Here is an 11022-nt window from a genome sequence, read left to right as displayed (position 1 = left end):
AAAAAACCAACAACAATAAGAAAAAAAATAGAAGAAAAGAAAGGGGGTGAAGAAGAAATGAAGACAAATTGAAGATTTGCTTACCGTATTGAATTGGTGCCGCCATTGAAGAACCATCAGAGGGTCTCCGATCAGTAAGCCTAAAATTTTATTTATCACTCCATGAATGCTTGCTTATTTTTACCTTTGATGATTTCTTGCTTATTTGAATTATCTTTACATGCTTGTTTGTGTTTGCATTATCTTACTTTTCATCATGTGTGAATCATTGCCGTGAGAATCCAAATCTTGATATGACACAAACCATAAAAATTCAGCATCTTATCAATACCAAAACTTGACCTCCTTCATCATTATTTCTAGTCTTCATCATTAATTCACCATAAGTCACAAGAAACTTCACAAAGAATCATTATCACAACCTCAACCAAAACCCATTTGAAAAGTCACAACCGTTAGAGGAATCACCAAGATCCAAAATAGTGAGACAAAAAGAACTTGTAACCATGTCGAAACAATTCAGAAATACAACAAAACTCGGTTGAAACGTTAAACCGAACGGTTGGTGTGCGAGTTGCGGAGCGACAAACGTTAACCAATTCACAAACCGCAAAGCCAAAAAGCACACCATCCAAAATTGAACCGAAATAGTGCAAATTCAGAATAAAGAAACAATCCTGAAGCAGAATCAATTCTAAATCAAAACGTACCGAAACACACCAAGAACCGAAACTGTAAAATTGATTCAAGTGACCATTGTTGTTGCATAAAGAAACCGAATTTCTGCAACCATAATGTTTTGGATCAATTGATTACGTTTTCTTCGCTCATTCACCTTTTTTACGTTACTACAAGAACTTCTTCTCAAACCATTAGGCTTGCGTCATACTGGAGAAAATGCTACATCAGTTTTTTTGTGAATCATTGATGGTATACTTCCTTGATCGATACTCTATGATTTTTGTTGCTGTAGCATATAGCGTTTAAGTTGGGAGGATTGAAATTTTATGGGACTTATCGTTTATATTTGTTTCCAGTTATTAATATAAGATCTAGCATACTGCAGGTGGTCTTGCACTCCTAAATTAGGTATAAGGATAGGAATAGATCATTCTTGGACTTAGTTACATATGTACTAAAATATAGAAGTTTTCAAACATAACTCAATAGGTGTTCATGCTATGTTACTTATGATGGAAAATTCAACAACAAATAACAATAACAACTCTAACAGAGCAATATGCAGCGGATAATCAATTTCCCAAACTTGTAAGAATCTGTGAGGAGCAACAACAAATAATCACGCCAACTAAAAACACCACCACAAGGGACACAATAATTTTTAACGTGAAAAAACCTTCTCAATGTGAGAAGTAAACAACCACGGGACCAAATCAGTAATAGAGCTCCACTATGATCAAAATATGGGTACAAGAGAGTTTTAAATATGGCACAAATTCGTGCTCAGTAATCAGCCAAAAACAGCAAGGTAACCAGCATAACAATCAGCCAAAACAATGAGAAAACAAGCATGAAATTGAGAACAAAGTTCAGCAGAAAAACCAAAAAATACTGCTACTGTCCGAGCTCAATTTCTCCCACCTCAGACCTCTGATCGACGATCCAACCGGTCAGATTGAAGTACCACGAGTCATGAACCTGCTGTCCAAATTTCAGCCCGATCCGACGGTGAACGAAGGAGAAATCGCGAATCTAGTGCAGCTGCTCTGTTTTATGCGAAAATGGGTTTTGCTCTTCCTCTCTCACTTTTCTCTTGCCTCACTATTTTAATTCAGCTCTCTCACTCTCCCTAATCTGACCTCTCTCCACTTGGTTAATTGAGACACATGGGCTTGCATATATTGGGCCTTTCTCCACATAGGAAGGGAGCCCAAACCCCAACATATCTCCCCCTCACAACCATGTGGAGGTGACCGCCAAACCGGCGATCTCACAGCAAGTTTCAAACTTGTTTCTCGGTAATGCCTTGGTCATCATATCAGCATCATTATCATCTGTATGAACCTTGGCCAATTCCAACAACCCAGCATCCAAAGCATCACGTATCCAATGATACCTAACATCAATGTGCTTGGACCTAGAATGAAAAGTTGAATTCTTACCAAGATGAATTGCACCTTGACTATCACAAAATAGCAAGTACTTATCTTGAACAAAACCAAGCTCCTGCAAGAATTTCTTCAACCATAACAATTCCTTGCATGCTTTTGTAATGGCAATGAACTCTGCCTCAGTAGTGGACAATGCAACACACCTCTGCAATCTGGATTGCCATGCCACAGCTCCCCCTGCAAACTTAATCAAGTTGCCTGAAGTAGACTTTCTGGAATCAATGTCTCCAGCCATATCAGAATCAATATATCCCACAAGAGTAGGCTTATCACCTCCAAAACAAAGCCTCAAACTGGTAGTACCACGAAGATACCTCAAAATCCATTTCACAGCATTCCAATACTCTCTACCTGGATTAGACAGAAATATACTAACTGTACCAACAACATGTGCAATATCAGGCCTTGTACACACCATTGCATACATTAAGCTACACACAACAGATGCATAAGGAACCCGTTGCATATCTGATTTTTCAGCTTCATTGGAAGGACTCTGACTAGTACTCAATTTAAAATGAGTAGTAAGAGGAGTACTTACAGCCTTAGCATTTTCCATCTGGAACCTCTGTAACACTCTTTCAACATAGTGTTCTTGTGACAGACAAAGTTTCTTCTTGTTCCTGTCACGTATGATTCTTATACCAAGAATCTGCTTAGCAGCTCCCATGTCTTTCATGACAAATGACTCGCCCAATTGCTTCTTCAACCTGTCAATCATGGAAATATGTTTCCCAGCAATAAGCATGTCATCAACATACAATAACAGGATAATGAAATCATCGTCAGCAAACTTTTTAACAAAGACACAGTGATCAGAAGTAGTCTTCTTGTAGCCTTGCTCACACATAACTGACTCAAACTTCTTGTACCACTGACGCGGGGCCTGCTTCAAACCATATAGACTCTTTCTCAGCCTACACACATAGTCTTCCTTACCTTTAACCAGAAAGCCATCAGGTTGCTTCATGTAAATCTCTTCCTCCAAGTCACCATGAAGGAAAGCGGTTTTGATATCCATTTGCTCTACCTCCAAATTAAGAGTAGCAGCCAAACTCAACACGGTTCTAATGGATGACATCTTAACCACAGGAGAAAAAATCTCATTGAAATCAATACCCTTTCTCTGTATGAAACCTTTCACAACCAATCTGGCTTTATACCTTGGAGATGTAGAAGTGCTTTCTTGCTTCACCCTGAAGATCTACCTGTTTTCCAAAGCCTTCTTGCCCTTAGGCAATTTCACCAAATCAAAAGTGTGATTATCATGCAAAGACTTCATTGCATCTTGCATAGCATCCAACCACTTCTTCTTTTCATCACTCTCCATGGCTTCATCATAACATTCAGGTTCTCCTCCATCAGTCAAGGTAACATAGTCATCAAAAGGATACCTGGTGGATGGTTTCCTCTACCTAATAGACCTCCAAACTTGAGCTTGAGGGAGTTCAGGAGCATCACCAAGATCCTCATCTTGTGACATTTCATGTTCCTCTTCAGCATCATCATTAGGAACATCAAAATTATCTCCAAGTTGCTGATCACCAACATCATCGTGTTGCTCATCATTCTGAACATTACTTTCAGCAGTATCCAGATCATGTATAGGCATCCAAACTGGATCAACATCAGACAAACCATTATCAATCTCAGGTGTAGTCTTCTCCATCTTATCAATGTCTTCAATGGTTTGGTCTTCCATGAACTTCACATCACGGCTTCTAACAACTTTCTTCTCAACTGGATCATACAGCTTGTAGCCAAATTCATCCTAACCATAACCGATAAAGATGCACTGTCTTGTCTTCGCATCCAACTTGGATCTCTCATCCTTTGGAACATGCACATATGCTTTGCAACCGAAGACACGCAAATGATCATACCTGACATTCTTGCCAAACCAAATCTTATCTGACACCTCACCATTCAAAGCAACTGCAGGACTTAGATTAATAACATGCACTGCCGTGTACAATGCTTCACCCCAGAAATGCTTCGGCAACTTTGCTTTAGAAAGCATACACCTAACTCTTTCAATCAATGTCCTGTTCATTCTCTCTGCTAAACCATTTAGCTGAGGAGTTTTAGGAAGAGTCTTTTCATGTCTGATACCATGCTGCTTGCAATAAACATCAAATGGTCCACAATACTCACCACCATTGTCAGTACGAATGTATTTCAGCTTCTTGCCTGACTGTCTCTCCACCATAACATGGAACTCTTTGAATTTCTCCAGAACTTGGTCTTTTGTCTTCAAAGCATAGACCCAAAGCTTCCTGGAACAATCATCAATAAAAGTAACAAAATAAAGTGCACACTAAATGACTTTACCTTCAACGGGCCACAAACATCAGAATGCACCAATTCAAGCAACTCTTACTTCCTTGAGGGAGGATGTTTCTTGAAGGATACTCTAGTCTGCTTACCAGCCATGCAATGAGAACATTTTTCCAACTCTGCACTCTTTAATCCCGGAAGTACATCCTTTTTAGCTAAACAATTCAGCCCCTTTTCACTGATATGACTAAGCCTGCGGTGCCACAAAGAAACCTCCATATCCATGGCATTCACACTGTCTTTAGCAACCAATGCTTTAGTCCAATACAGTTTATTAATTTTCTCCCCTCTGGCCACAACTAAGTTACCTCTGGTGAGTTTCCATTTTCCTGAACCAAAGTGATTATCATAACCACCATCATCAAGCATCTGCACAGATATCAAATTAAATCGAACATCTGGAGTATGTTTGACTCCTCTAAGCAACAACTGCACTCCCATGTTGGTCTGCAAACAAACATCACCAATACCAACTACCTTGGACACACCATCATTACCCATCTTCAACACTCCAAAGTCACCAAAAGTGTAAGATGTGAAGAACTCCTTCCTTGGTGTAACATGCAGTGTAGCACCACTATCAATAATCCACATGCTCTCATCTGATACAAGATTTACTGAATCATAGTCATGGAGAATAATCAGATCATCACAAGTAGCAGTAGTAACACGGTCGTCATCATCATGATTCTTATCTCTCTGCTTACTGTTATTGTTTTTGCTCTCCCTTTTCCATATGAAACAGTTCCTCTGTATGTGCCCCATTTTGTGACAATAATTGCACTCCACATTCTTGTATATGGACTTGGACTTGCTTCTGTTGTTCTCTCTACTCGCACTTCTGCTATTCTGTATGTTCCCTTTCGGTTCCTTTCTTTGACTTCGGCCCCTGTTCTCAGCGACAAGTACCTCGGAATAAGATGAAGTACCTTGTTCCTTCCTTCTCATCTCCTCATTAAGAACACTTCCCTTTACACTTTGCAAAGAGACAACACCATCAGAAGCTGAGTTTTTAATTGAAACCCGAAAAGTTTCCCAAGAATCTGGTAGAGTATTCAGTAGCCATAGTCCCAACACTTCATCATCAAATTTGATACCCATACCTGACAATTGATCTAGGAGCCCTTGAAAATCATTTAAGTGATCTGAAATAGAAGTCCCCTCCTTGTACCTCAAATTCATCAAGGAATTCAACAAATACAACTTATTATTCCCTGATTTAGAAGCATACAAAGATTCAATCTTCTTCCACAAGGATCTTGCATGTTCCTCATTAGCAATGTGATTATAAACATTGTCTTCTACATATTGCCGAATAAAACCACAAACCTGCTGATGTTCAAAACTCCAATCCTCATCAGTCTTGGATTCTTGCTTCTCACTAGCAAACACAGGAAGATGTAAATTCTTCATAAATAACATATCCTTCATTTTTCCCTTCCACAAGTGATAATTAGAGCCATTCAAACAAATCATTCTATTTGTATTTGCCTCCATCATTCAAACAAGTCAAATAGCCCCTTAACCAAAGAGCTCTGATGCCACTCTGATGGGAAATTCAACAACAAATAACAATAACAACTCTAACAGAGCAATATGCAGCGGATAATCAATTTCCCAAACTTGCAAGAATCTGTGAGGAGCAACAACAAATAATCACGACAACTAAAAACACCACCGTAAGGGACACAATAATTTTTAACGTGGAAAAACCTTCTCAATGTGAGAAGTAAACAACCACGGGACCAAGCCAGTAATAGAGCTCCACTATGATCAAAATATGGGTACAAGAGAGTTTTAAATATGACACAAATTCGTGCTCAGTAACCAGCCAAAAACAGCAAGGTAACCAACATAACAATCAACCAAAACAATGAGAAAACAAGCATGAAATTGAGAATAAAGTTCAGCAGAAAAATCAGAAAATATTGCTACTGTCCGAGCTCGATTTCTTCCACCAACTTATTTATGAAGAATCACCATTATTACTATAGTGCCAAAAGATACACTACATTGGTTTTATGATCTATTAATATGTAATTTTACTTTTTCATGAGTATTTGAGAAACTTTAGGTGGAATTTGAGTTACTGAAGTTAGAATTTAATCAAATATGTTGGCAAATTAATGAGATTTAGTAATTAAAAACTTTGTTAATAAAATAAAAACAACTTATAAAAAATTGTTAGATTTTTTTTCTAGGAACATTTAGTTCTTTTTCTTTTAGTACTTTTTCTACTAATTGATTAATTAGCAACAATTTGTATTAATCAGTTAACTTTGTTAATTTTGATTAGCTTGACTATTGGACTCTATTGATGTCAGTGGCGGAGCCAAAAAAATTTTTTTGGGATGACCGCTAACATAAAATAAAGGTTATAAATAAAATATAAATAGTATTTTAAATAAAACATTAAAGTTAAAATAAATACAAAGTTAATTACTAAAAATTTAAATTACATGACTTAAAACTACCTTAAAGTAATGCTTTACGCGTTTCGAGTGACTTGAAATCGTAAATAATTGACTCCGAACTAATGCTTGCACTAATCTCCCTTTCAATATATATTGTCATGCTATCTCCAAGAAATCCATCATCCATCTTGTTTCTCAACTTAGTCTTAATAATTTTCATTGCTGAAAAAGACCTCTCAGTTGTGGCCGTAGAAACGGGAAGAGTCATGATAAGACGAAGTAGTCTATCAATCAAGAAGTAAGTTTCAGCTTGTCCAGATACAACCAAACATGAACATAGTTCTTGAATAGTTGATAAATTATTCAAGTTTGATGCTTGACGAGAAACAAATAGAAAATGTTGGAGTTGAAATTGCAAATTCTTCTTCTCTTGATCACCAAAATCCATAGGATAATACTTTTCAACTAAAGAACAAATAGTATCAATGCTAAAAGCTTTATATCCATCCTTAGGAGATAAAGAACAAGAAAGAGTTAACAAATCCATTTCCTACTCACTGAGTCTGCTATTCAACTCTTGTAACTGTTTGTCAATGGTAGTGAAAAAGATTTCAACTTTAAAGTAATGTTGAATTGTGACTTGATTCTCTTCAAGACGGGAGCGTCCAAATCTTGTTGTTGAATGAACATCATTAAGATCAGGAATCTCAATACCATGCTTTTCACAAAAAGATACCACTTTAGTAAACAATATATCCCAACCATTTTCTCTCAAACCTTGAATAAGATGTTTTGTTGAACGAACCAAGTTCATAGCATTAACTACATCTTGATTTTTTTTTGTAAGGCTTGACAAAGCATATTTGTTATTCCCATGATTTCTTTCATCAAGTGCAAAATAAATATAAAATCAAATGCCTTCAAGTAATTGTAACAACTATCTGCATCCCCACGTGTAGCATAACTCCCTCTATCTTTTGCAATTTTTTTTAAAACTAAACAAGTTGCTTCATACATGTTTATCAAGCTAGAAATTGAATCGTAATGTGATCCCCGACGAGTATCTCCAGCTCGTTTCAATGTACCAACTTGATTTGCACCTTTACCAGTTATAATCTCATCAATCTCTAACAGATAAGCAATTTCTTCTAATTGGGCAGCTTGTAACTCATCATGACGCTTTGTAGAAGAACAAACAACATTCACAACAAAGATCAGCTTCTCAAAAAATTTATGAACAGGTTTGACTTCTCTTGATGATGTAACTAATGCAAGTTGCAATCGATGAGCAAAACAAAGAACATAGTATGCATAAGGACAATCCTTCATAAAGAGGGCTTGTAAACCATTCCATTCTCCTTTCATATTGCTAGCACCATCATACCCTTGGCCACGAATGTTAGAAACATCAAGGTTATGTCGAGAAAGTATATCACATATTGCTTCCTTAAGAGTTAAAGATGTGGTGTCTTTAACATGTTGATCGCGACTTTATGAGTCAAATTTGGGGTACAAACTGCAAGTGCACAGTTCTATCGCGTAGTTTTAAAAGAAATCGATCCCACAGGGACTTATGAATCGATATACCATTTTCTAAGGTTACTTCGTAAAGCTAAGGCAGGTAATACTTTGATTGTTTGGGGGAAAAACTAAAACTAAAATAAGATCTAAAATAAATATCTAATAAGCGGATATCGGTATGTAGTTCGTCGTAATTAGGGAATCAATTCTTTGTTGGTTTCTTGGTTTTAAAATGAATCCTTTCAGTTGACACTATTGATTAAAAGTCTTATCTCAAACTCTCGCTCTGTTGAATAAACTATGATTTTATACTAACGTAGCTGTCACTTATTAGTTAAGTCAAAAACCACTTTTTGAAAACAATAGAATCCGTAGAAACTCTTTTAAGAAAACACTAATCGTTTAAACACCCTTATCTCAAACTCTCGCTCTGTTGACTTAGGTCATATAATTAAATTCAAATGCTTAACTCTCGTCCTCACATTCAACCTTTAAAAATACTTTTTTGGAAAAGATTAGAATTTAATTAACTCTAAAAATTGCTCTCGCCCTGATCTAGAATTAATGTCCAATTAACACTGTCCAGTCAAAAACTCAAACTCTCGTTCTATTGCTTTTAACTTCTTTATGTCTTTTACTTTCGTACAAAAACCTTGTTATTAAACCTGTAAATTGAGACCGTAAAAAGAGTGATTTTAATTTTAAATGTAATTAAACCAACTTAGTTTTGATTCCTTCATTCCGCTTACTCTACATACCGATACCTAAATAAATTAGCCAGACATGCTAAACAGACTTAAATAATTATCATGCATAAACAAATTCATCTCAGGAAAATAATATAAATAAACAGTAAAGCAGAGCATATATAAATTCAAACAGTAATTAAAGAACCTAAGAAATTAAATAGCAGTCTTGAACACTCCACCACAGGCCGGTTGGATTTGTTCTTGAATTCTTCAATCAAACGGAAAAATAAAAGCGAAGGAATAAAAAACTAGATTCTAACGTAAGGTTAGATCCGGTGAAAGGTACACAATAGTTTCCGGTGTAGAAACTACTGTGCGAAAAATTAATTAATTGTTGGAAAAGAAAATAGAAATTGCAAAGGAAACAATATAAAAATCGTAAAAGTAATGCTGTAAAAATGAGCTTGTACTGCTGTAAGAGAAAAAATGCGAAAAAGAGAAAACGGAGAAGAAGCGTGGAACGTGGGAACCTCTGCAGGGTTTGCAAAGCTGATATTTATACTGGTCACTTTCTGTAACGGTTTCCAAAAGTATTCCGCGTCAAAGGTCTTCACGTAGCAAATGGTCAGGCGTGCAAATAGGACTCAACGTCTCTGAAGCCAAAAATATAGGAGAATGGTGTGACGTCCGTCACACCATGTGTGACGCTCGTCACACAAGTGTGTAAAGCGTGACGCTCGTCACAACCTTTGTGACGCTCGTCACAGGCACAACGCCTGTGCTTTTTGGGCTGGGCTTTGGCTTTTGATATTTGGTTCTTTTCATTCCTTTTTGCACCTCCTTTTCTTCCTTTTTTTACTTGTGCTTCAAATAAACCACCTGAGATAAATAGAAAGAAAATACCGCGTAATATCTAATAAAATGAAATAAATTGAAGTAAATAATAATATAATTTAATTAAATTGAGTCCTAGAATGTGATACTATTTCATGTTATCAAACTCCCCCATACTTAGATCTTTGCTTGTCCTCAAGCAAAATACAGTATAGAACTTGTTTTTAAAAAATTTAGCCAGATGAAATTTCAAAACACACATCAATTCGTACTAGGTCGCATGTAAACCTTGTTTAGAGGTAACTTGAGTTTAATCTCGACATTAACAACCACCGTCACAATCTCAGATAACCCCACCTTATGCAAACCAGTTCGAGTAATCCCGTTATAGCTATCCTAGTTCCTTTACTCTTATTTCACCCGTTTTCATTCTAGCAAAATCACATTAAGCCCTTTATCTTTTCGCGCACATGGTGGAGTAACCGGTTAGTGATTTTGATCCCCTTTTTGCTAGAAGTTCTGGTACATAAGTCGGATAACTTCGTTATTCAGTCCATTGCAAATTGCGGGGGATCGGACCGTAGTCCGCCCTACCAAGTTCAGTACCAGATACCTGCTGAACCAACTCATAATGGATCTTTCATATTATGCTTTTGTATGATCTGCAACCTTTAGATTAAATGATCTGGTAAGGATCACCTAACTTAATTAGTGCATTTCCTGATATATATTTTTTTATGTTACTTTGGGAATCATTCACTTATATTCATCGGCTCTCCACGTAGTTTGCTATTAAGATGGTGCTGACTTCTTGTATAAACTACTCGGGGTTACTATAAAACTAAAAGTTCAAGGGATTGATATAATAGGTACTTATCCTGATCTAACATGTTGAGGTTCTTAGAGCGTTTGGCGGTAATAGTTTTTGTCTTAATTTGTCTCAAGTTCGATAAAATGAGCAACCTTTATACTTACTGAGTGTGTTGAATTTTTGTTATGGCTCATGGAAATTTTTGAGGGAATAGATAATAGGAATTTTTTTCACACTTGGGACTTAACTTAAAATAAATCTATATTATAAGAATTTTTTTTATA

This window comes from Lathyrus oleraceus, chromosome 6 (genome assembly GCF_024323335.1).
Source record: "Lathyrus oleraceus cultivar Zhongwan6 chromosome 6, CAAS_Psat_ZW6_1.0, whole genome shotgun sequence".
NCBI lineage: Eukaryota > Viridiplantae > Streptophyta > Magnoliopsida > Fabales > Fabaceae > Lathyrus > Lathyrus oleraceus.
The sequence above is the reverse complement of the archived record's forward strand: the minus strand, read 5'-3'. Positions refer to the sequence as shown.